Source organism: Epinephelus fuscoguttatus, linkage group LG9 (genome assembly GCF_011397635.1).
Source record: "Epinephelus fuscoguttatus linkage group LG9, E.fuscoguttatus.final_Chr_v1".
NCBI lineage: Eukaryota > Metazoa > Chordata > Actinopteri > Perciformes > Serranidae > Epinephelus > Epinephelus fuscoguttatus.
Window position 1 is genome coordinate 40,750,521 of NC_064760.1, and position 27,719 is coordinate 40,778,239.

Below are 27,719 nucleotides of genomic sequence, written 5' to 3' on the forward strand. Positions count from 1 at the left end.
ACTGGTATTGGGGAGGGCATTCCTCCTTTAGACAAATGATAAACAACAACATGTGGCAACAACATTTAAAAGGGCACTTTGGTAGGTTAAGATCAGTCCAACATGATAGAACACTTTGCCCCCTTTAGGGTATTATTTTTAGCTTATAAAAGTCATATTGAGTTTGAACCATTCTCGGTCACTTTTGCTCTTATGGATCTACATACACATGCGCACAAAAGTGACATTTCTATGCTGTCTTTACTGTAAACGCTGTTAATTTACTGCTTATTACAATTAACCTTTCACTTATTTTCACTTACTTTCCACTAATGACCACTCTGTTATACTTTATCTTTTCTAAATCATTTTTTCCTCTTTTCACTTTGACTGTGCATGTTCATTTGACATTGCCTGAAACAAAACTGAACCTATTTGTTGAAGCCCACAAAAGAGAAATAATTGAATTGGATAATTGGCACTGCCTCACTTGGAAAGCCTGCCTGCACCAGCTGTCACTGATGAGATTTATTTGTCTAAAAAAAAAAGTACATTATAGCCTCAAGACTTATCAGGAGCAGAGCAACAGGACGGTCGATGGAGTAGTTTATACATTCTTTATACTGTAAGTAAGTATTGTTGCTGCTAAAGGCAGTGAAGTGGCAGATGAGATCTTTACCTTTTATTATATGATGCATTTTGAATGTACAGAAGGGGTATCATTTCAGGAATGTTGGCCTCCACCCACATCTTTCACTGAGGGTGATGGATGATCAGAAATGAATTTAAAAAAAAATCAAGTTTTTGCCAATATTCAAACACACACCTCCATCACATAAAACATTGTTGTTTAATATGATAGTAATTGCCCCAAATCACATTTGGCTGGATTATTTTGTATGCATACAACCAAGAGTAATGGATGAGCAATCAAAAAATGTCATCATTTTACAGCAAGGAAAAAACAAACAATTTTGATGTATAAATACTCAAAAATAATTGTGTAACCCATGCTAGCAGCATGTTTATAGGAACAGGAGCTAATGGTGTTAAACGGGAGAAACTGGAGAGCGATAAAGAGAGATAAAGCTGTCCTGATTTTAGTGGTAGCCGCTGCATGAATGCAATGCTAAGTGGCAGCAATCAGCTTGCCAGCGGGATATATACATGCACTGACATGCACACGTTGCCGGTCCATCTTACCACAACAAACCACAGAGTAGCTCAGATTACAACACACATAGAGGTTATATCACTTCATTCTCTCCTTGGGACACCATTTCTCCACTCTATCTATGGCAAACAGTGGTTTGCAGCTATATTAATGCTGTGAATGCCACATACAGAGCCTTTAAGGACAACCATTCATGATCCCCAGTGGATGAATTATAATAGCATTTAACCTTGTGCTATCATCAGGTCAAAATTTGAATGTGTGAACATTATTAACTAAAGCTTTTCTATCAGCCCCTGCTGAAGTAATAATTAGCTACCATTAGCATGCTAACATAGTGTCTTCTTAATTCACTGTGTCTTTAAATATGACCTGCCTTTCAGCTATGCCTCCTCCTCTTCTTACTGTTTAGTAGAAGTAGGCCTATTATGACAGATGATTTGAAAGAGCACAAAAGAATTTCCAAATTGACTTCAACAGCAAATGTGTGTGGTTACGTTTAGGTTTAGAACAAAAGAACAGGGTTTGGCTTTACAATGACACGGGAAGCAAACACCGGCCTCCCGGGTAAAAGTCAGTGGTTGTTGGACCCATCCACTACCCATCCCTCCTGCCCTTCTCAGTCTTTCACCCCCTCATCTTACGTTGTTGTTCTGCTGCATTTCCCCTGATGGCTGGGTGTCATTAAACAATATAATGGCAACATGCCAACATGAAAAAAAATGGTTTGGTTTTTTTTTTGTCTGTGTCTGACACCGGAAGTCAGACAACTTTGGAGTGAAACTGGGTTGGTTTGAGAGTGCACAGGCATGGATTTGTGAGACTAGTATCAGATTTAGTGTAATTCTATTCATGCTGTTTCATTTTTTCTAGCTCTTTTGGCTTCTGAATGCTTAAGACTGCAAGAGGTCACTTGCCAACCATTTTTGACCAGCAAGTTAACTGCAACAGGACACATCCACATTTGGACATCAGGGTCATGCCTTTTTCAAAGTCAGCATAAGGAAAAAAAGGCTCAGTATGATCATCTGGTTTATTCATACTGAAATGTTGGGTTTGTTCCAAAGCCATTCTGAAAATGCTGAATGTAGCCACAGCCTTTGATATTTTTAAAATGATCATTTTCTGTTTGAACCATTAGGTTTTTTTAATCCCACAAGGAGTTGGATCAGTGCACAGTAAAGCCAACCACCTCATATCAGGATCACTGGACTTGTGTGACAATGAGCCTCATTCATAAATTGTTCAGATAATTTCCTGCTAAAATTATTCATAAACACAGAAAGAAGACATCAAATAATAATAATAATAATAATAATAATAAAGTACTAGTCCATACCCACTGAGTGCACAGTTGCCCACGTACAGTTTCACATGGTGTGTGTTTGGGATACAGGTCATAGGAAATTGCAGTCAACTGAACCCATTAAGAAGAGCAATGTATTCAGACAGACTTTTTGTGAATTTGATAGTACGATTGCTTTATTGAAAGTACAGTAGTACCATTGCCAATAGTGGGGTAGTTAGTGGGCTAAAACTGTACATGAGCAGTTGAGGTAGCACGTTGAAACGCAGATAGTTAAAGTGTTTATATGTTGTATTGACTTAAAAGTGGGGCGTACTGGTAGTTCACAAGGGAAAGGTGCGGCTAGCCCTTGTTGCAGCAGCATACCATACCATGACTTAGTCATACCAAAAATTAGAACAAAAACCCAACATTGGGCCACAGGGGGAGCCACAGTGATCGGTCGCATTTTAGCCATTTTTAAGCATTTTTCTGTTGTTATAGCGCCACCCAGTTGCCAACTAGAGTTGAATTTCTCCAGTCACCTTGAGGCGTCCTGTTCTACATATCTACCAAGTTTAGTAAAAATCAATACAGTGGTTAGGCCTAGATAAGAAATTAGCACTCTAGCGCCCCCATTTTGTTTGATGGGGTCAATAATGGATGGGTCCCCTCAGATTATGTGTGGTCATATGCCTACAAAGTTGCGTGGTGATCGGTGAAACCCTTGAGATGTTATACACCTTTATGTGATGAGCCACGCCCTCCGCAATATTCATTGCCTTATAGAAGCTCAGTTTTAGTAAGTTTTCCAACTTTTGCATAGAGGGAACTTTAGATATTGGTCCCTAGATTATGTTCACCGAGTTTCATGCAGATCGGTCAAACTTCCTAGGAAGAGATCGATTTGAAGTGTTTTTCAAAAAATTCAAAATGGCAGATAATCTGTATAACCGGAAGTTATGGGTTCTTGAGGCAAATTTGTTCCTCATGAGGAGAGGCATCTCTGTGCAAAGTTTCATGTCTCTACGACATACAGGGCATGAGATATGCCCATTCAAAGTTTGCAATTTCACTAGGTTGCTGTAGCGTCCCCCTTTGGCCAATTGATGTAATATTGCTTCATTCCCATCCTCCCATGACCCTCTACCACTGTGCCAAATTTCACATGGATTGACCAAGTCAGTGAGGAGAAAAACATGGAACAGACACACCCACCCACACACACAGAGGTTTCGTCATTACTGTATATAGTAAGATTATTAAATAAAGTCTACATGTGGTTCAGAAAATCACACTAGAAACAGAAGTTAACACGGCCATCAGAGACTACATTTAAATGAATTTGACTCCGCTGATTACGCTGCCATGATGTTTTAAAAGATCATTTGCCAACAAATAGAATGCGATTTTAGTCATGGGTGTCCACACTTTTAGATATTTAGATTTGGTTGTTAAAAATGCCACTGCCCCAGCTTTTATTTTGACAGAAAAAGGGAGGGTGACCCTTGTCTTTCAGGTCAAACTGAGCAGGTGACTCTCTGCTCTCAGTCTGAGTTTGCACCCAGGGGATTCAGACTGTCAAAAGTGAGCGTGAGCAGCTTTGATCATTACAAGCATGAGAATCCCTGTTAGTGACTCAAATGTAGTTGCTCAATTCCTCTTGCTGCTAAAATCATCTGTTACGCTCACAATTATGTCCTCCCTCATGCACAAATCTAATTCTGCTCCTACAAATCTGTGCTTATGCCCTCTCGAATGTTGACTTGCAGACTGAGTAATGTTCGAATTTGTTTTGCGCTCTGTCAGATCTTTTGTCTTTCAAATACTTCCATACTCCCTCAGCTCAACTCTCAGTGGCGTATACAGATTTAAGACACTGCACCTGAGAGAAACAAGAAATGTGAAGAAAAACAAAAAACTCCACCCAAACTGGGGTCACTGAAAAAGACTTGGCAAACTAGGATGCTTATTTTACTCTCTTTTAAAGTTATGTTTGAGCCTCCAGAGCTCGTTATAATCTAAAACATAACAGCTGTAGATTTAGCTTAGTCAGTCCATCAAACGCTTCAGTGATGGTGTGTGTAGGAGCCTGCCGTTCTGTCCATCAAACCAACTTAAAATTAAAAGTCCAACGAGAAAATGCAAAACATAAATCAGCTTTCTAATGTTGTGCATCCAAGTGGAGAATTGTACTTGCAGCATGTAAGGATTTCAAACCAACTCAGTGGGAACTCAGGAGAAAGCACAACAATGGAAAAATAAATACTTTCAGTGTAAGGGAAGTAAATGAAGTCAGCTCCAGACACAACCTGGAATTCAATATAAAATGCATTTCTTTGAATAGCAGAGATTAAAAACATCACCAATATTTTTCAGCTGACTCCATACTCAATCTAATGTAAAAACACCAGGGCTCCAATGAATCTTCTGTTAAGACCTCCACTGTAGTTTGAACTGAAAAGAATAAGGCAATCAAATACACCCATAGTGAAAACTACCATCACTGGGATCATCCAAGGTTTGACAGATACATTCAAATGACAACACTGCTTGGTCTGGGGAACCAGCAGAGCCAGCCCTCACATTTTGATGCTGTAGCTTTTTTCCTATCTTTATTCAAGAGAGTGATATATCAATTTGAGAGCATTATTTATTGATTTCACGTTCAGATTTTGTAATATTGTCCCTCAAAACCCTGCCCTCGCACTCAAATAGCTTCTGCTTGCGCTTAGATCTACTCCGTCTCTGTTCAAACTTTGTGCTCGCCCGGACGGGACGCTCTAAAACTAAAACAAGTGCGCCCGCATGGAGACAGGGATCATTTCATTGGTCAACAATAAACCTGGTGTTCTGTTGGTTGGGGGATTTTGACAGGGTTGTTACACAAAAAAATCCAAGAGCAGGGCAGAAAAGATAAGATACAAAATTTTTAAATGATTCATTCACAGCAGAGATGGAGCGCTAAGTGCCCCCCCAACCCCCATCACTTTGAAATGACAAAATGATTCTGTGTGTGAGTCTGAGTTCATACTGTTAATGATAATTTAGAACTTTTTTCGCTGTTGTCTTTACTTCATTACTCCACTTGCTCTTAAATATGATTCAGAAATATATTCTCCCTAAAAGTCTTGTGATTCTGACAATACTGACAAGTGTTTAAAACTGTCCTACAACATTACAGAGTGTTAAAATGATCACAGTAACTGAAACCACCTCAGTCTGCTGAGGGTTAATGATGATCACGTGGGGACACTTGTGAGTCTGTTTCAATGTGTGTTTACTGAATGCTTGGGATGACTCTTGTCTTGTCTCTGCAGGATGGATCCTTGACTTTGAGAAACACCCTGTATCTGAGTGCAAGCACACAGTTTGAGCAGAAACAGAGTAGATATGAGTGCAAGCAGAGGCTATTTAAGTGCAAGGGCAGTGTTTTGAGGGACAATATTACAAAATCTGAACATGAAATCAATAAATAATGCTCTCAAATTGATATACCACTCTCTTGAATAAAAATAGGAAAAAAACTCCATACACACTGTGGCGACATTTTTGTAAGCTGAAACCATTTCCCTGGAAACGAAGCTTTTATTTACTTTCATTTCACAGATAAGAAACAATAAAGCCTCCACAAAAATAGCATTTTAAGTCTTGTGTGTAATTTATCATTCAGGGATTTATACTTCGGCATTCATCCTGACTTCATATGAGCAGAGAAAATATCTGCTTGTCGCTAGGCAAAATGCCATAGTCTTGTGCTAATAACGTTAGCATGTTGTATTTGTTTTGAAAGCGTGATTAGTATGACAGTTGTTGTCAGTGAACCTTGTGAATTGTAATGGAGCCAAATTATGTACCATTACCTTTGTTAAATGTTGCTGTTGTCCCTGTATTAATATGAGAAGAAGCAATACAATGTTGAAGGAACAGAACACATTTGGGAACGATCATGCAAACCATCAGGAAATGTTTCTGATAAAGAGCTCAACGGCTAAAGGAAAATAATCTCACCTCATATAACAAGTTTGTTTTGGTCTCAGTCCCTGTGGACTTTAGCTCTTTTATTACTTTCCTCACTTCAGTTTCTCTTCTCATGCACTGAGCTAAACCGCTAAAATCAGAGTGATTTCATTTACTGATGGGCACTGCTGTGCCGACAGTGATTCAACATGCTGAATTTGCAGAACAAAGGCCAACTAGCGCCAACAAGGGCCAATGGTGCGGGACACACCACACTGACGACAGCAACAGACGCTCATCAGCAGCACTGTCTGGCTTGGTGTGACAGGGCCTTTATACTTGCAACTCACTGTGAGAGTTTCAATAAGTAGCCTATTAGAAGTTAGCAGCTAACTCAAAGAAGAAGAACAGCAGCTGAAACAGTTGGCAAATTAAGAAAACAGTTTGGTCTGGGAGCTCCTTACCCTTCCAGCAGAGGACGAGATAAGCTGCCATATAATAGGACAGGACATATGAATTTCTCTACGGACAGCAAAAGGCAGCAGGACACATGCTGACATGGGACTGTTTTGAGGACACAGCTGTCATAAGCTTGCCAGTGCCAGCCTCTCACCAAAATACGGTCACTTTTGGCTTCAAAAAACCAATAATGGCAGTGGCTGAAATGCTGAATTCAAGGTTTCAAAATGAAAGTCCACAAACCAGTGGGTGACATCAGGGTAGCTATGTCTATTACTTCAACCGTCTATAAAAATTTCTCCTATTTCACAGATTAGTAATGTGAACAAAGACACAAAAGATAGAAACAAGCATAGCAAAGTGTTATTTTTTATGTTTTTCAGTTGTGTTGATGACGCACTGTGAAGGTTGTTGTGTTTTCATGAGCTCCTCTAGACTCCTCTGGTAAAAGGCCTTGTAGTGAGTGTGGATAATGGCAGACAATACTTTTCTATACCACAGACCTCTGCTGCCTGATTAATGTAGGGCTACAGTTTTTATATTTACAGCTCACGTGTGCTTGGTTAGTCTTATATTTTAAGTATTTTATGCGTCTTCTTCATACAAGATATGTTGGTCTGAGGTCAATCCTGTAAATAGTCTTTGAATGCTAATGCTTATATCTTGCCTGGGAACATAGAAAGAAGCGGATTTAAAATGAGTACAGTCGACAGGATTGTTAGTAAGTACGGCACTGTTAGCCTATATATGAAGAAATGTTTATATTCCTTCACAGTGAGTCATAATACTGACGCTGTGTCATGTGGATTTATTCCCTATTTGTTTATGGACAAATGTGTTTATTTAGGAGACATAAAGCATTTGACAATATGTTAATGAATTCTGGTAAGAACAACCAGATGGACGGCAGCAAGTTTCCTCTGCTTCATTATTCCTCCTGTTTAACAGGTCTATTATCTGTTTACATGGGCTGTGTAGCGACCTTGTTACACCTCACCATCACGGTCTGGAAGCTGAAGCAGGAATGGTTAACAGTCAGAGGCAGAAAAAGGAAAAACAACATGGGCTGCAGCAGCACATGGGGAGAGTTTGTGAGTAGATGTTTCACTGACATTTGGTCCAACGTCTTTATAAGAGTCAGCTGGATTAATTCACAAAAATTGTGACATTTTTAAAAATTATTTCCTAAGAGGATGAGCGAGAGAGGACGCAAGATGCAGCTCATGCAGGTGAGGACGACAGGACATAGGTATGTCATGTATAATCTTTCAGTGGACTTGCATCACTGCAATGTGCAGCCAACAGGATCAAATGTATACAATGTAACAAAAGCATGAACCTTGGTTCAGACTTTTTAGGTGTGAAAATGCCCTCATTGACCATACAGTAACATAACAATAGATGCTACATTTTCCATAATGCAACTTGATAGCTTAGATTGGGATGATTGCAAGACATCTAGTATGTCTCAAATTGTGCATACTTCTGTACTAAACACTTAATATTTTGAGTGCACAAATGCACTGCATAGTATGGGAAAATGTAGTGTACTGGTGGCATTTTCAAAATGGTCCAAAAGTTGAGTGTGGAATGGTGAAAACTTCTCAGCCTCAATGGGTGCCATCTTTGTGAGGTAGCTTCTGCTTTGTCACAAACTTCTCAGTTTTTACAGGGTGGCAATGGCGGTTTTAGGCGGGGGCCAGCAGGGGCCAGTGCCCCCGTAACTCCGAGTCCGGCCCCCCCTGTGCCCCCCCCGCCGAGGAGTCGAAGGGGGAATGCGGAACTAAATCGTCTCAACAGGTTGCCGGTCGGACCACTTAAAGAGGCGCACCCAGTGAATCATGCAGAATACACCACACGAGAAGGAAAAGGGCCTGAGTTTTCTAGTGTTTAGTGTTTCCCATACATTGACTAATTTGCCCGGCCACAGTCTCCAAAAATTGGCCAGATATAAAATGCCTCCGGTAAATGAACGTCACTCTGTAGCACACCGGCTGGAGCTCCTACTGGGAATTCTTCGGCTCCCCCCTCCCTCCCCCTCCCCCTCCCCCTCCCCGGCCTCACCACAGACGTCGCTCTCCTAGCGCTAATGTGAGCCTGAGTTGATAGAGCAGACCGCATTTCTAAGCGGAATATTGAGGAATACTGACATCCACTTCGTGAGCATTCTTGAAAACACCCAGAACACATCAGTAGAGAATTGTGTGGCTGTATTTAAGACAACTCTGAGCCTGCACGGCAACATACAGCACCATTGAGGTAAGCTCTGAAAACTTTTTCCTTTTCATTTGACTCATGCCTGTCACATCATGTTTGTGTAGTGATGTGAAATACGATCCGGAGTTTTCATGGGTCTTTTATTTTGAAAATCAACTGGATACTCTCGTCTTTTCTGCGCCTGACTTCCTGTTTGACTCATTTGGTCTGTGCAAATTGATGCGCCGTCAGAAATAGACCCGGCGCGTAATTTTAGCGGAGCGGAGCGCCGCCGACTAGGCGGCTGGTGGAGCAGCTTCTTGAATGGCTGCTATTAGCTCCGGCACCCGCGCCTCGGCCGGATCGCGCACGCCACGGATCCAGTGGGTTGCTATAAATGGGCCTGTTCCAGAGGCATTCAACTACCTGAGGGCTTTTGAAATGCTCTGATTCAGGGTGCTGTACTTGCAAATCGGGAGGAAAGCAGTAATTTGTGCCTGTTTGTGTGTAATTTATTTGAATCTCACCTTTTGTTTTCCTTTCGTTTTGCGTATCTGGAACTGTACTTGTGAGTGTGAGAATTTTAAAAGAATATTTTGTCTGCACATGATTTTAAATATTAAAATAGCCCTCCAGAGGCAGATCAGTACGTCAGTCATTTTTCTTTTGATTACTGAAATGTTTAACCACTAATACTTGGCCGTATTTTAAGTGTAACCCTTAACCATAACATACAACTAGTGTTTTTATCAGTAAAAATGGAACATTTTTCACACATAAAAAGCACAAAGATGTAGAAATCTAGGCATATTCTGCCACCATAACTTTGCTCTCAGAATTCACCAGATTGATGCCTTTAAATCAAATACAAAATTTTCTCCCGGGGGAGCATGCCCCCGGACCCCCTTACACATATATATATCTTATTGTTCAGACTTAGATATTTGACCATACTTGTATATGCCCCTGTATCAAAAGGACTGGCCCTAGTTTGGCCCCCCCATTGAAACTGGCCTAGAACCGCCACTGCAGGGTGGCTTTGGACAACAAGGAGCCTGAGCTGGCTATAGTGAAAACTGCCGCGTTATACAGATGTAAGTTAAACATATTTTTTTGCACTAAGTACCAATACTTTTTGAATAGAGCTTGCTGGCTGCACTAATTTCAATAATTAAGTGTTATCTTAGGTAACACTTTACAATAAGGTACACAAAATTAGAGTAGTTACTGAGGAACGAATGAGGAACTAACTATTATTTAATGGTCAGTTCTTCATTAACTCATGATCAAATTTCAGAGGAGTAGTTACTGAGGAACTAATGAGGAACTAATGAGTAGTTACTGAGGAACTAATGAGGAACAAATGAGTAGTTACTGAGGAACTAAGGTACACAAAATTAGAGTAGTTACTGGGGAACTAAAACCTCAGTAACTACTCATTCATTCCTCATTAGTTACTCATTCGTTCCTCATTAGTTCATCAGTAACTACTCATTTATTCCTCATTAGTTCCCCAGTAACTACTCTAATTTTGTGTACCTTAGTTCCTCAGTCACTACTCATTCGTTCCTCATTCGTTCATCATTCGTTCCTCATTAGTTCATCATTCGTTCCTCATTCGTTCCTCAGTAACTACTCTAATTTTATGTACCTTAGTTCCTCAGTAACTACTCATTCATTCCTCATTAGTTACTCATTCGTTCCTCATTAGTTCATCAGTAACTACTCATTTATTCCTCATTAGTTCCCCAGTAACTACTCTAATTTTGTGTACCTTAGTTCCTCAGTAACTACTCATTTGTTCCTCATTCGTTCCTCATTAGTTACTCATTAGTTCCTCATTAGTTTCTCGTTCGTTCCTCATTAGTTCCCCAGTAACTACTCTAATTTTGTGTAGCTTAGTTCCTCAGTAACTACTCATTAGTTACTCATTCGTTCCTCATTAGTTACTCATTAGTTCCTCATTAGTTCATCAGTAACTACTCTAATTTTGTGTAGCTTAGTTCCTCAGTAACTACTCATTAGTTACTCATTCGTTCCTCATTAGTTACTCATTAGTTCCTCATTAGTTCATCAGTAACTACTCTAATTTTATGTAGCTTAGTTCCTCAGTAACTACTCATTAGTTCCTCATTAGTTCCTCAGTAACTACTTTAATTTTATGTACCTTATTATAAACTGTTACCTTATCTTAAATCGCACACTGCCATTTTGCACTTGCCTAAAGAGACACCACTTTTTTTAATGGCCTCCTCTTCCTTTTAGCTTTTAACCAGCACTGACGTTGTGGCGTGAGTTTGATTTATGTGTGGGTTGCGATAGTGGTCAAATGTTGGCAATTATGCTCCACCGTCCCTTTGCAATTCACTGTTTAAAAAGAAGAAGATGAAGAAGAAGAGATGTTAAAAAAAGCTGTCTTCTCTTCAGGTAAGTGCAAAACAGCAGTGCGTGATTTAAGATAACACTGCCTCATTGAAATATGTGCACCACACGAGAAGTAAGTAGTGTACATGATGTACTACATTGTAGTGTAGTAATGGAAGTATGTGATTTGAGACGTGGGCTACTCATCATTTAAACTTCAGCCCCAAGTGTGTATGAGAGGCTTTATGTCATAAACTGAGGAGTATCACACACAACAGGCTAAAGTGCCTTTTTGTATGTACAACACGTTCTCACTCTTAACTCGTCAAATATGGCAGCTTAGTCAGTGGGCCTATATTTCAAACTATGTACTCCTCTAAATGTCAGTTACGGATGTGTCAGTTTCTGTGTCAATTTCTACTCCTTATATGCTATATTTTCTTTTCAAAATAAACTTTTGTTTACATGAAACTGATGTGTCACCACCAAAACTACTTTCCATGTTTCCCACAGAATTAGAATATATTTGTGGCAGTAGCTCATGACGGAGGGGTTGCAAAATTTGATGTTTTTTTTCTTCTTGCCTGTGTGTCAGACTGTGTCCCCTCTCTAAAATCAGAGAACGTAGTGCAGGCAGAACTCGTCATGAGCTGTTGTTTTTTTTCCCTCATCAGCAGTTTGTGGAATTTTGAGTCGCAGGGTGAATAATTAATTAGTCTATTCGATCAGAGCTGGTCAGATCAGGTTGACAGATGAGAGGAGCAGCTGCTGCAGAGGCAACTTGTTTGACCCAGCACAGCAAATGGTTAAGTTTCACTTCCACTGCACCTGATGTTCTGCTGCTCCATGTGTTCCCAGAGTAAGCCCCCCACTTTCAGACGAAAGGTGTATATTCCAGCAGCGCTCCTAATGAACAGTCAAAATGTGGCGGCACATGTTTGAATCACTGCAGGTCGAAAAAAAATGAGGAAACTGTGACTTCAGGTTTAGGCAGCAAAACTGCTTGGTTAGGTTTAGAAAAATGGTCATGGTTTCAGGCACTAAAATAAGTTTGTTACACAACTGAACTTACAGAAGTAAGTTAATCAGTATGTCACTCACAGAGACAGATACAAAGTTACACATATGTCATGTGATATTAATTATGTTACATAGTTAATATCACATATGTCATGTAATATTAACTATGTTACATAGTTTAATGTCAACAGCAGTCACCTGGGTAAAAGTCCTGTGTATGTGTGACATGTTCACCACCTCTCCTTTCCACCCTACCTGCATTTTCTTGTTTTTTTTTTTTGTTTTTTTTTTACCATGTCGTTGATGGGTTTACATCTGAGTTAAAAATGTACAGTTACATGCACAGTCTATGTCAAAATGAACTTACTATGTAGTTAAACATACAGTAGATTTATTTTCTTAGGTTTAGGCAACAAAAGCAAGTGATTAAGTTTAGGAAAAAAAAGGTGAAGGTTTGGTGTTGTTTGACCCATCCACTTCCCCTCCCACTCTCCCTATAAGACATTTCTCGCTCTGAATATTATGGAAGTTGCTGGCGGCGTTGCAAAACCTGTGACAGCCAGTGGGTGGCAGGAAAGGGTATACCTGTGCATCCATGTCTGACGCTGAGATCACTGACAAACGGCAATATTTGACAACTTGGGAGTGAGAACGAGCTAGTATCAGACGCCAATGGCCAATGGGAATAACTAATCCGGATAAGCCACCGTCCTAATTTCCAGTGTCTTCCAAATCTCCCAAAAAAGAAGTAGGAATTTTATTGCATTGCTTCTGTTGATCGTCACATCTAGACTACTGTACCATGACTACTTCTTCTGTCTGTATGATGTGTTCAAGGTGCCACAGGCATCACTTGATACGAGTCAAATGACTTATTGCTGAAAGTTGTCCCCAAAGCCTTGACAATAGTCCCTGGTGAAGTCACTCAAGTCATTTTCTTGACATAGCTGTTCCAGAGCAACAGAAGACATTACAAAACTGTTTTCTGAGAGTTATTCCCCTAGGGCTAATAGAGGAGAACTTCTGGGCCTAAACTGCTGTTCTACTGTTGTAGGACCCCACTGAGACATTCATAGCAGGCCCAGTTTCTAGCATCCCCTGCTGGTCTGACGACTCAAAGTCCCAACATAGAGACAGGACTTTCTCTTGGATCTATCTCAAGATTTTTGGAAAACATTTGGAACACCTGACCATTTTCATGCCAAAAGCTTCCTGCAACAGCACTTAGACAGCTGGACAAAAGCCACACAAGGCTCCTTTAGGTGGGTCAGCAGCTCCTTAGGACGAGGCTGGCCAGATTTCATTGCCAGCTTCTACGTGACTGTAGCACTCATTTAGACTCGGTTTAGAAGGAGCAGGTGGCACGTCTCACCATACCCCAAAATGATGCCTCCATTATTGAGCTCAGCCTCTGTCTTGCCTCTGTTAGTCGGCCTGCTTAGCTTTCCCCTCACCTTCCTTCTCGCTTTCATTAATGTTGGCTGTCTGCCCCTCCCACCTCTCCCCCCACCCCTCCTCCACTCTCCCTCTCTCTCTCCTCTGCCTGCTTGGCCCCTTGTGAACTGTGTACAAATATAGATTAGTTTAGAAATTCATTAGCCCAGTCGTTATCTGTCATTGGCGTGCGCCACACCATAACAAGCCCCGAGGGGGGGTGGGAGGTTGGTGGGGGGACACACGCTCACATTGGCAGCGAGATAAGCAATGAGTTCCTCTTTTTCACTGTGTTAAAGAGAGAGAAAAGGAGAGGAAGAAAGTTAATAAAGAGAGAGAGCGCGACAGGGAGAGATAGAGAGAGATAGATAAAAATAGAGGGAGATAGATGCGGGGGGAGGGGGAACGTGGGGAGGGTGGGGGTGTTGAGGTTAGGGACACAGCAGGAGATGCCAACAGCATTTTGAACATCTGTTTATGCTCTGCAGATTTCAGAGTACACACACACATATCCTGGACAACACTCCCAACATGCTACAGTGTCGCGACGCATGCCAGCATGCCAGCTGTTCCCTCATTGATAGCTTTGGTTGCAGGGGCGTCACAGTGGGGGGAAAATGGGACTGATTACTCAGGGCCCCAACTCAGGGTGGGTGGTGGGGGACTTGAAAAGCCTGTAATTAAAAATTTGTTTTTGTTTGCAATTTTTTTTTGTTTATTTCTAAGTAATCTGTGCCATAAATGAATTAAAATTGCAGAATAAATTGGTTGAAATGAACTTTGTATAAAAAACTCATTAAAGGTGAAAATGATTTAGTCCTCCTTTTAGGGACTGTTCATTATTTATGAACATGTAAGCACTGGAGAGGGACCTGTCTTTTTTATTTTAGCTTGGAGGAGGGGCATTGAAATTTAATAATTATCATTTGTATTTCTTTTACTGCAGATTATTAAAGAAAATATGCTGGCAGGTTTGGAAGGCATGTTTTTTTTTCTAAATTGCCAAAATAACACCATTTATTGGAGCCAGAAACTGTAAAAACAGAAATTATTATTGGATTTTTAAATTTCCAATGGTCTTTGGACACCTCATGTGCAACAAAACCTTCCATCAACAAAAAAATAAATAAATACATAAAAATTATTTCAAAAATCAAAGGGTAAGTTTTAAAAATCAAACAACTAATTTATGGTGGAGGGAGGGTCATGCATTTCCTGTCAGTCACTCAGGGAGACTCAACCAAAAATATTTGTAGCTTTCGGGAGGTTAAAAACAAAAACTCCAGCCACCTCCGTCCTCTGATGAGTAAAGAACAGTCCCTTTTGCTGCTATGTACACTATCCTGTCTTTCCCCAAGAAACAGAAATTTAAATTCCAAAAACCATCATTAAAAAAAAAAAAAATATATACAAACAGAAAAGACGGGAAGAAAAGTGAAAGAAAGCAAACTGACATTGTAAGCAACTACAAATTTAAAATTAAAAGGTCAAGAGTGTAAGGGCAGGGGGCCCACAGAGACTGTTAATGCATAGGGCCCAGATTTAGTGCTACACCCCTGTTCAGTTGTGTTACTTATGTTTGTGTGTGCATGTGTGTGCAGGCGTGCGTGACAGAGAGAGCATTGTCCACTAATGTAATGTCACCGATGTCGCAAAGGAGAAAAAGCACTTGAGCCAAGCGTTATTTTTTATTACTGCTTTCATCAAAGAGGCGAGTTTGATCCTCACTTATTATGACTGGCTGCTCTGTAGCCTCTCTAGAGTGTCTCACACACAAATACACACACACACACACACACACACACTAAGAGTAATAAACAACACTGTGTGAAGATATGTGTGTCTGTGTGTGCGTGAGGGAGAAATCCTGGGTTTAGATTAACCTGCTGTCACTTCAGGGAAAGACAAGCAGAGACAGAACAGAATGCTGGCAATGCAAAACAGATCCCGCCTGTGGTCCAGCGAAGACATTTTGTTGATTCACCTCCCAACAGCAGTAAGTAATCACAGTTTGCTTTAGAAGCGGCTGAAATGCAATAACTGCTTTAATGCAAATGTTTGAGCACAGAGCATTCAGCTGGAGAAAACACAATGTGCATTAATATTTCATAGTGAGACAGCAGAACATCATAGGGAAGGGCGCACTGCGCACCACATAAAGCTGTTTAAAAGCTCCATCCCCAATTATGTTATTTCTAGATGGTTGGTCCATGGTTTGTTGTTGTTAAGCGGTAATTAATCATCTAAATATTTTGTTTCTTTACTCTATCAGTGGACTGGACTCTAAGGGTTGTGAGCAAACTCTTAATTGGGCCTCAAGGAGAGGAGAAAAATTACAGTTCTGGAGCTCGCACTGCTATGGCACCAACTTCTGCTGTTTGCACAGACATGATTGTAAAGGGAGTTATTAAGTTGCAAAGTGCTTCAGCACTTGTTTTAACAGCCAGAGCTGCAAAAACACTCTGTAACAATTCAGTTATGCTCACCAAGGAATCAAGAAGCCAAATTAATTTGCATGTTTGAAGTGATATCTGAGTAGAACCTGCATGTGCGGCACAGTAATAAGCACAATGTGGCTTTTGTTGTAGGCTTGTAGCAGAATCAAATGTATTTGTACAGCATATATTTAATGTTTTAGTGGAGACAAACAAGAGGAATGAAAAAGAGAGGAAGACGCTTAATTAAAGTTGTTTACCACATTAGAATCTTGTGAGTTCATGGTGCGCGTCTGATTCTGCTCATAAATGGAACAGACCGCACTACACTTTGAAATTACTTCTTTAAAATTATTATTTTTTTCTTCCCCTCAACAACTTTAAACCAATGGTCTCTCATATTGTCAATAATGCTTGTGATTACTTTTTAATGCATGATCCTGTATGTTGCTGCTGTATTGTGCAGTTTTTTTGGCTTCCATTCTTCCTCTATGGTGTCAAAAATGGATCTCAGGCTCTACTAGAGCTGATACAAACAACCTCACCTCACAGATACATGAAATGATCACGACCTCTTGACATCACATTACATGGTGGTGGCTAGGGCTGGGGAATATGACCAAAATCTCATATCACGATATGGGTAATTTCATATCCCAATAACGATACATATCACGATATAGCACATTTTAATCCAATGAATAAAAAGTTGGTGGCATGCACTGCTTTGAAATAATGTACCAGAGAAAGTCAATAAGGATCCTTTGTCACAAACACAAATTCCCTGGTTCACTGATGTCACCTGCGCAGTGGTTAATGTTAAGACCAGGAGTGAAAGTAAGCGGGTATGGTTCGGTACTGCGTACCACTTAAAGATTCAGTGTCGGTACGCAGTACCAGGGAGAGGAGAAAGCAGCTGCCTGCTAAGGCCCACATTCAGAGCCAGTCAAGGCCGCACTTTAGGCCAGAAAATAGATCTGCTAGCAATAGCTGCAGTTTTAAACACCACTTTGTCTGTTTATTAATTGCTTTTAATTCGTTCCGAATTGCATCTGAACCATCTGTGCTGTGTTTTGTGTCCATGCTAGATGGTCACGGAGCCTTGTCCGTACATCTCCCTCCCTCCCCCAGCCCCTCCCCTAGGAGAGAGTCCGGTGGTCTCCTATGAGCCCAGCCTTCGAGACGTGCAAGACTCCGTTAAATGTCATTCAGTTCATAAAAAAATATCCCAATTAAAATCAGTAGCATAATAAGCAGATATGTTCCATGTTATTTTGTTTAATTTCAACAACACAGAGAACAGCTTGAACAAGCTGCGTGTGAGCTAACGATCAGGGATTTCACTCTCAGCAGTACGTGACTGCCCATGTGCGTCTACTTCTGAAACACAGCGGTTGGGGTGCGTTTGATTTATTGTACTGGGACGTTTGATTTTTCCACAACTGGATATGTACCTCAAAAAACGCTGCTTGCACCGGGAGAGGACAAACAATAAATGAAACCAACAAAATTCCACACATTCTTGTGGCTGGCTCAAATGCTGTCAGTGTGATTTAAACAGTAAATATTTAAATGGTTTATTGAGTTTATTGCGGATGTTGATCAATGTCTTTTACAACAAATTGATAAAGAGGAAAAGAGAAAAAATGGCATGTATGGTTTTAGGTGTTCATTAAGGTTTCATACATGCCAGCACCCTAAACAATAAAACAAATATTTTACTATACACTTTGTTAAGTGTTTCTAATTTCTTTCTACTCCATACAGGTACAGTAAAATATTGAAATGTTTTCATTTGTTTGTTTGGTTTGTGACTTTGCTTATTAAAAATGCATGAAGCGAGGAGAGGTGAACAATATGAAGCAATGAAGGTTTTGGTAATAGTACCGGCAAGAATTTAAAACTACTTTCACCCCTGGTTAAGACCCTGAGTAGTATAGAGATCAAGAAACTCTGAGTCGGCAGGAGGTCAGGGTGGTGGATGGGTCAAACATATGTCATCTACAAAACACAACCTCCCAATTCCACGGTCTATTTAAGCGCAAAATCTTCTCAGCCTCTCCCTTTGCATTGTCTATGCTGCTGCTGCCCTGAGTCAGTACTGCTGCTCACTCCTTCAGCACCACCTTCACACTAGCATCCACCTGTAGGATCCATCTAAGGGGGAAAATACTTAATCATTACTCCCCAATATCTCATGTAAATATATCTGCTGGGAGCGATGAGGCTGAAGTCTAGACGCTAAACTCTCACTATGTTCTGCTGTTGAAAGAAACACTTAAAAAGAAGTTGTCTGACTGAAATGTAGTTATTTTGATTGTGCCTAAATTCAGCTCCTCTGCCCTGTATGTAACAAAGGTAGTATTTAAACTGAATAAAGGATCTTTTTTTAACCTAACCAGGAATTTTAGTGCCAAAATCCTACTGTGCTGCCCTGTATGTAACAAACCATTATTTTAACTGAAAATACAATCTGTCTCTAAACCCAACCAGGTAGTTTTATTAACTAAATTCAACCTTACTGCCCCATATGTAACAAATGTTATTTAAATGATAAAAAGGATGTTTTCTAAACCTAACCAAGTAGTTTTGATGACTAAATCCAACCTTGCCACCCTGTACATAACAAACTTAGTTATTTTAACTGAAAATAGGATAATTTTCTTAACTTAATTAAGTAGTTTTGGTGCTGAAACCCAACCCCACTGCCCCATATTTAACAAATATAGTTATTTAAACTGAACACAGGATCTTTTTCTAAACCTCACAAAGTAGTTTTAGCACCCAAATCCAACTGTGCTGCCCTGTAACAAATATAAAAAAATTTAACTGAAAATACAATTTGTTTCTAAATCTGACCAAGTAATTATGGTGCCTAAGCCCAACCCCTCTGACCCATCCATCCATCCATCCATCCATTTTCATCCGCTTATCCGGGGCTGGGTCGTGGGGGCAGCAGGCCAAGCAAAGCAACCCAGACATCCCTCTCCCCAGCAACACTTTCCAGCTCCTCCTGGGGGACCCCAAGGCATTCCCAGGCCAGACGAGATATGTAATCCCTCCAGCGTGTTCTGGGTCTGCCCCAGGGCCTCCTACCAGTGGGACGTGCCCGGAACACCTCCAGCAGGAGGCACCCAGGAGTCATCCTGATCAGATCCTGAGCCACCTCAACTGACCCCTTTCGACAAGAAGGAGCAGTGGCTCTACTCTGAGCTGTCTCCAGATGTCCGAGTTCGTCACCCTATCTCTAAGGCTGAGCCCAGCCACCCCACAGAGGAAACTCATTTCCACTGCTTGTATCCACGATCTCATTCTTTCCATCACTACCCATGGCCATAGGTGAGAGTTGGGACGTAGATGGACCAGTAAATTGAAAGCTTTGCTTTCTGGCTCAGCTCCCTCTTCACCACAACAGACCGGCACAGCACCCGCATCACTGCAGAAGCTGCACCAACCAGCCGATCCATCTCAAGCGCCATTCTACCCTCACTCGTGAACAAGACCCCAAGATACTTGAACTCCTTCGCTTGAGGCAGTAACTCTCCCCCAACCCGAAGAGGGCAAACCACCAGTTTTCGACAGAGGACCATGGCCTCAGACTTGAAGGTGCTGACTGTCATCCCAACTGCTTCACACTCGGCTGCAAAACACCCCAGTGCACGCTGGAGGTCACGATGTGATGAAGCCAGCACAACCACATCATCTGCGAAAAGCAGGGATGCAATTCTGAGGTCCCCAAAGTGGACCCCTTCCTCCCCCTGGCTGTGCCTCGAGACCCTGTCCATGAAGATCACAAACAGGATTGGTGACAAGGGACAACCTTGGCGGAAAAGGTGGTCGACTTCACATTGAGTATGCGGACACAGCTCTCACTTTGGTCATACAGGGACCGAATCGCTCGTAGCAGCAAGCCTGGGTCAAACAACACCAAACCTTCACCTTTTTTTTTTTCTAAACCTAACCACTTGCTTTTGTTGCCTAAACCTAAGAAAATAAGCCCATACTCCCACAGTACCCCCCACAAGACCCCTCCAGCAGCCTTACAAGGGTAAAGAACTTGTCCACTGTTCCACAGCCAGGATGGAATCCGCATTGCTCCTCCTGAATCTGAGGTTCGACAATCGGTCGAAGCCTCCTTTCCAGCACCCTGGAATAAACCCGGGATAGATAGATAGGTAACCTTTATTGTCCCATGGAGAAATTTGTTTTCACAATCTGTCACAACATTTGGATACACAAAACACTGCCAACAAACACCATTCACAAACACCACCAAACACTGAACAACATATGAATACACACACAATACACGAACACCACCGGACATTGAACAACCGACACATACATCATACTCAGGAGGGCTGGGTCCATACAAGGTTACTGGGGGAGGTTATTGAGTGCAGAGATGGCAGATGGGACAAAGCTCTTGTTGAAGCGTGTCCGTCTCCACCTCAGGGTCCTGTATCTGTGCCCAGATGGCAGCAGTGTGAAGTGTGGGTTGAGAGGGTGATCCAAGTCATTAGTTACTGTTCGTGCGAGACCATTTTTTTTGTCTTGAACACGTTCAGTTCCAGAAAGTTATTGGTGCACCACTGAGTGAAGTGAGAGATGGAAAGTTGGTAGGCAGTAATTGAGTTATTGTCACTGAACAGACCTAGGATGGCAGTATCATCTGAATACTTGTAGTATGTGGATTGGTGAGGGGCTGATGCAGTCATTTGTGTAGAGGGTGTAGAGAAAAGGGCTGAGGACACAACCCTGTGGGGCTCCGGTGCTGGTGATGACGGTTGATGATGTGACTGTGCTTATCCTTACAGCCTGTGGTCTATTGGAGAGGAAGTTGTGAACCCAGCGGATGAGGAGTGGAGATATGTTGAGGTGATGGAGCTTCTTGATCATCTGGTGGCGTTGGATTGTGTTGAAGGCTGAGCTGAAGTCAATGAAGAGGATGGATGCAGTGTGATACCCCGATAGTTGGAGCACACCCTCCAGTCCCCTTTTTTGAAGATGGGGACTACCACCCCGGTCTGCCACTCTGCAGGCATTGTACCTGACCTCCACGCGACACTGAACAGGCGTGTCAGCCAAGACAGCCCAACAGTGCCCAGAGCCTTCAGCATCTCAGGGCAAATTTCATCCACACCTGGCACCTTGCCACTGGGGAGTTTTTAACTACCTCAGCAACTTCTGCCAGGGATATGGGCAAGAGTTCCCCCGAGTCTTCAGGCTCTGCCTCGTTCTCAGTGGACATGATGGCCGGGTTCAGGAGGTTCTCAAAGTGCTCCTTCCACTGCCCAACGATGTCCTCAGTTTGGGTCAACAGTTCTCCCTCTCTGCTGAGCACAGCCGGAGACAAGCCCTTCTTTCCCTTCCTGAGTCGGTTAACGGTCTGCCAGAACTTCCTTGAGGCCAACCGAAAGTCCTTCTCCATGGCCTCCCTGAACTTCCAGGTTTTTGCTTCAGCGATCACCACAGCTGCAGCCCTTCTGGCCAACCGGTACCTATCTGCTGCTTCAGGAGACCCCCGGGCCAGCCAGACCCAAAAGGCCTCCTTCTTCAGCCTGACGGCCTCCCTCACCGCTGGTGCCCACCAGCAGGTTCTTCGGTTGCTGTCCCGACAGGCACTGACAACCTTCTGACCACAGATCCTAGCAGCCGCATCCACAATGGAGGCTTTGAACATGGCCCACTCAGACTCCATGTCCCCAATCTCCCCTGGGATGCACAAGAAATTCTCCCGGAGGTGGGAGTTGAAGACCCGACAGACAGGGTCCCTTGCCAGACATTCCCAGTTCACCCTCTCTACACGTTTGGGTTTACCAGGTCTGTCCGGCAGTCTACTCCAACCATCTGATCCAACTCACCACCAGACATGGACTGTGAGGATTTTTAACTAGAATTTTACATAGGACACCCTAAAAAAACACCACTGTAAAAAGCAGGATGAAAGCAAAGCTCAACGACAAGATCATCACATTTTTAATTAAAAAAATAGTTGAACATGCAATAGGTTCTTTTTCTTCCTGAATTTACACAAAATATGATTTCCAAATTAAACATATGATTTACTGTTAAAAGATGGCAGACCTCTTTTTTTCCCCATCAGCTGACATCACTCAAGGGAGTCTGTTTCTCCAATCGTGCCACAGCACACTGCAGAGGTAGGTGGAGGTGGATCTGGGCAGTTGCTACACAGTCAGTCATTTTTATTTTAGCATTTCACCATTTTTCATCATGGCAACTCGCTATGCTTGGCTGACCTAGCAAGCTGACCCTTACACATTAGTTTCTGGATGTATCATTACTCTTGTCAGTATTAGACAAAGACAAAAGTTTTAATTCTCTCTAACAGATGCTATTACAAGATACATCTGCCCAACACCTGCCCAGTTATCCACTGGTTCTAGTCACAATACAACTCAATCTTTCACCAATGGCTGTTAGTCCTCTTTGTTCTTGTCTGTTTCAGGTCCCTTGCATGCCTAGCAAGCTCGTAATTATACAGCTGTGATTTGTCATATGCATATTAATGTGTATGTTCAACCTCATCAGTGTCAAAACTAGCACTGGGATCCAAACATGACCTCACTCGGCGGCGCTTCCTTATGTAACTTTACTTCTGTTTTTCTCCTTTTTCTCCTTTGCAATTAACGTACCAAAAAGGTGTGTGTGTGTGTGTTTATATATATATATATATATATATATATATATATATACATATATATATATATATATATAAAGTATGTCTCTCTCTCTTTCAGAGACAAAGAAAATTCCAATACAAAAAAGAGCAATCAAATTCTACAAACACTAGAACATAGAGAGGAGTCTTCTCAGCCAGCTGATAGCCTACGCTGTAGCCTATGCCGTTGTGAGCATTCATACTTCTGTGGTGGTGTGTCTGTGTGACTCTGCAGTTACACCTGCAAAACACTAGGCTGTGGGGGGGTTTCTGTGAAGTACTGTAATGTTTAGTTGATTCTAAACACATCCAAAAGACACATTAAACATGGCTTAATAGAGACAATGTCAAACAGTACAGAAGTACACAAATTGGCTTTATTATAACTCCCAGGATTCACAGACAAAGCGCTTATCTTTTGCTGGACACATTCACTCCACGAATACAACATGCTAATGTTATTAGCACAAGCCTATGGCATTTTACACTGTATAAATTAGCCTAGCGACTAGCAAAGACTTCCACCTTTCACATGAAACCTGGATAAATCGCACACAAGACTTAAAATGCTATTTTTGTGGAGGCTTTATTGTCTTCACAATTTATTGTTTCTTATCTGTGAAATTAAAATAAATAAAAGCTTCATTTCCACTGAGGGAAATGGTTTTCAGCTTACAAAAATATACAGGAAGCCGTGAAATGTACTTACATTTCTGGCTGCACATCAGGCTACAGTGTAGGTTATACTGTCTATTCTATGCAGAAGTATAAATTCTGCTTAACAGCAAAGGGCCTCAGGACAACCCCAAAACAATCCAGCCCAACCAAATTAGAGCTAAAGAGAAAGAAAACTTCATCAATTATCAGACACCTACCACAAAAACCATAAACAAACTCCAATGCTATTTGGCCCTAAACAGACAGTAAACAATGGCAAATTATCTGACCGCTGTGACAGATCAGAAACTGGGAAAGACACAGACTATGTACATACTCAGTGATCACAGCCTGGCCATAGACATTAGCTGGCACAGGCAGATCTGGCTGCCTAGAGAAGACACACTGTGTCACCTCTGTCCACAGAGACAGGTGGAGACAGAGCAACATCTCCTGCTACAATGTAGCACATATGAAGACTTCAGAGCAGAGTTCTTTCCAAAAATTAAATGTAAACTCCAATATTTTGATACACTCTCAGACCAGAGTGAAATGCAACATCTACTTGGAGAAAATGGTGTCAACGCCATAGATGCAGCAAGCAGTGCACTCACAGCCTAAAACAACCAACACAATAACTTATAACAACTGGAGTTCATCTCCTCACAGATCACACCCTGCCTTTATATTTACACATTCACTTAATGACTTTTTTTCTTTAAAATTTATATCTATGAATTTATATTAATGCACGTTTGTCAATTGTTTCTTTAATAATTTAATAACCTATTATATTCCATCTCAGTTAATTTAATTCACTGTCGCAAAATGTAATTGTGTTTTGGCAACACTGATGAAATATCAATAAAGCTTATTGAATTGAAAGAGACATAGAAACATATGGACATTTTTTTTTTTTTTTTAGAAATTCTAGTTTCTACATAATGTAGCTGATGCTTTAATCTGAAGTGACTTACAATAAGTGCATTCAGCATTAACTGTTGTAAAGAAATGATACCTGAAGTGATTCCAGTTTTTTTAAACTGCAAAATGTAAATATAGAAATTATAGGAACAAATGATCTTAATATGCGCATTTACTATATAAATGCTTGTGTGTGTGTGTGTGTGTGTGTGTGTGTGTGTGTCCATATGTTGGTTTTCCCATCCCTAAATATGTGATCATAGCCTGACAGCAGCATTATAGGCAAGACCATCTAAACTAAGACCAAGGCTGGAATATAATAGGCCCAAAACAAGACCAAGACCTTGAGGGGTTGAGACCAAGTCAAGACTAAGACCAGACCAGTGTCAGTTCCACACTGCATGACACACTTAGCATAAAATGTGGAACATGGAAACCACAGGCACTCCTCAAACTGAAAGATCCACATTCCCATAAAAACACCCACCTAAAACAAATAAAGATTCATCTTCATTCACCTCATTTATTACCATGCACATATAGATGTTGGTATGCAACATTGGTAAATATCTTGATGAAATAATCAAAAGGCATTGCAGAGCTGGATTTTTCTTTGTTTTCTGTGAACATCATAGGTATATGGTAATAACTAGATACCGGGGGCCATGATGGCACCTACTCATTCCAGTGGAGTTGCTCACCCTGTCCTTATGTGAAAAAGTTTCTAGCTACTTGGTTTATTTCTGCTCTGTGCTGCCCACTGCTTCTACCGCTGGTCCCACCTGTGAGTTCCCACTTGGCTCACAGACTTTACATTATGATGTCACTTTTTTTGATCATCTTTCTCGGCTCAAGGAAAGTTTTAAAAATATAAAACCTCCATAGATCAAAAATGCATAACAGAAAGAGTCATAATTGATCTTGTTTGCAGTCCTGTCAACAGTTTTACAGTTGTCTCTTTTACAGTGGTGGTCTATGGGGCAAAAGCTTTTTGGGCTGCAGGAGATTTTTTTTTATTTTTTTTGCTGCAACACTGCGAGTGGCCACCAAAAAAACCAAACATTCTAAGCAAGGCTGAGCGACATTCCTAGGGGCCTGGCAAACACTAAAGACCTAAAGTCAACTTAACCATCTTTATTCAACACTCCTTTTTTGCTCAGGCAATCTAGTGATTTCCCTGCCTTGAGATAAAATCCTGAGTGCTCTTTGTTTGAGCACATACAGTGAACAGCAGCAACCCATCATCGAACACTGACGCAAGTGTACATGCCGTCTGCAGTCATTTTGACTTGACCAGCAAACTTCACTACAAGTTGATTGGCTGTTGAAACAGGTGACGTGCTTTACATTCTAAAACCAGTCACCAGCGATTTGACAAGCTGAGTTGCAGGTGAGTCCAGCTAAGACCGGCCAGTTCACACCGCTGCAATGGTTTCATCTTGTCGCATTATTTGTCAAATCCTTTGTCTGAACTGGGCTTCAAAGAACAGAAAAAACTGCTCTACATTTCATGGAATTCAGGATTAAAGGGAACATCTGTCTAAATTCTTTTAACGCATAGCTTTGTGAAACTGGAGAAAAGTCTTCTTAGAATCTATACAGTACATGACATAATGTGGGTTTTTTTTTTTTCCAACCAGGGTTTTATTTTTATTTTGCCCGTCATTCTTAACAGATATGATCAAATTTTAAAGAGGATCCAAGTAAAAAGAAATCTTTGAGGGCCTCCCACATAGACAAGCAGTGCAATAATAATCAATTCTGCCATTAATATATTATATGTAGGTGGACAACAATGACAAGTCAAACTGTAAAAATTAATAATATTGTAGTGTTGGTGTGTAAAATCCAGCAACAGAGTTGCTTCTGGGGGATCTTTGGGATTCTGTTTGTGGGTTGAAGCTTATAGAATGTCTGTGTTGGGGTTGCTGTGTATCTGATAGGCCTCCTCTCTAATCTAACCTGTCTTTGGGGCCTTGCTGAAGAGGTATGGTGTACGATGTGAAGGCAGATAGCAACCACAGGCTGTCAGATTTATAATTCTGATTAAAAGAAGTGATTTCCCCTCTGTGCCATTCCTCCCCAGTGGAAGATGCACAGCAGATGATATACCCAAGAAGACAGAAAACACTGAAAACCTTCACATGGGTGCCAAGGGAGATATGTGACTTTGGATTCAACATCCCTGACAGTGGAAAGCCGGGCTCTGGCCCCACTGTTCCATACAGCAGCCCCTCAACCTCTGCCCGGTAGCCCCCTCGTCCACCACAGATACCATCTCTCCACATTTTCTGCAAAGAGCTAAAGAAAACATCTTTCATGTTTTATAACGCTAGAGAGCCAACAGGAAATGAAAGAGTCCCGGCCTGGAAGACAAATAAAGAAATGAGGGAGGAAAAATCAGCAGCGGAGAGGGGAATCCACTCTTCATCTCCCGGAGCTACGGGGCCACGGCTCCGCGGAGAGACAAATTTCTGGTGCATGTGTGTATATTATAGCTGCAGGGGCCGAGTGCAACTCAGCAGCGTCAATAAGAGGAGATGGTTTTTTTTTTTTTTTGCCCTGTCCAACTCTGTCTACTTATAAATGTTGTCATCCTTCTTAGGGCAAAAGATTAAAAGGGAGCTTTTGGGCCGAGCACTGGAGCTCATTTGTAATGTCGTAGAAGAAAAGTGCCTGCAGCCTGACTCCACACACACACACACACACACACACACACACACACACACACACACACACTTACACAGTGAGAGGAGGGGATGGAGCTGGGTTGGGGGAGTCAGAGAGGAAGGGAAGGGGAAGAGAAAGTAAAAGGAGATAAAAATATGCAAGGGGAAACTCACTCCGGCAGATTTACTTATTGACTCCAGCCTGTGCCAGCAGAGTTTTTGTGCGTTTACTGAGCTTATAACTCTGCTTTTCCTTTTACCATCAATATAATTAGAGATGCAATTCAAGCTTATTCAAGAGTCTTTGTAAATCTTTTCTATCAGCTTCTCCTCTCTTGCTGTTCTTGACCCTCAAGAGAGGCTTCTGGGTTTTTTTCAAAAAGCTTGTTTATCTATCCCTGTCATTCATTCATACTGATTCAGACACTCTACCTTGGTATGTGTGCCTGTGTGTGTGTGTGTGTGTGTGTGTGTGTGTGTG

General features: G+C 41.5%; 1 long non-coding RNA gene across 1 annotated transcript in view; it reads left to right on the top strand.

Annotated features, from left to right (window-relative positions):
- LOC125894328 (uncharacterized) overlaps positions 1-27,131 on the top strand; it is a 46,569-nt gene extending 19,438 nt beyond the window's left edge. Inside the window, exon 5 of the long non-coding RNA XR_007450053.1 lies at positions 26,656-27,131. This is a non-coding gene — a long non-coding RNA (uncharacterized LOC125894328). The remainder of the gene's footprint in view (positions 1-26,655) is intronic.
- The last annotated feature ends 588 nt before the right edge of the window (positions 27,132-27,719 follow it).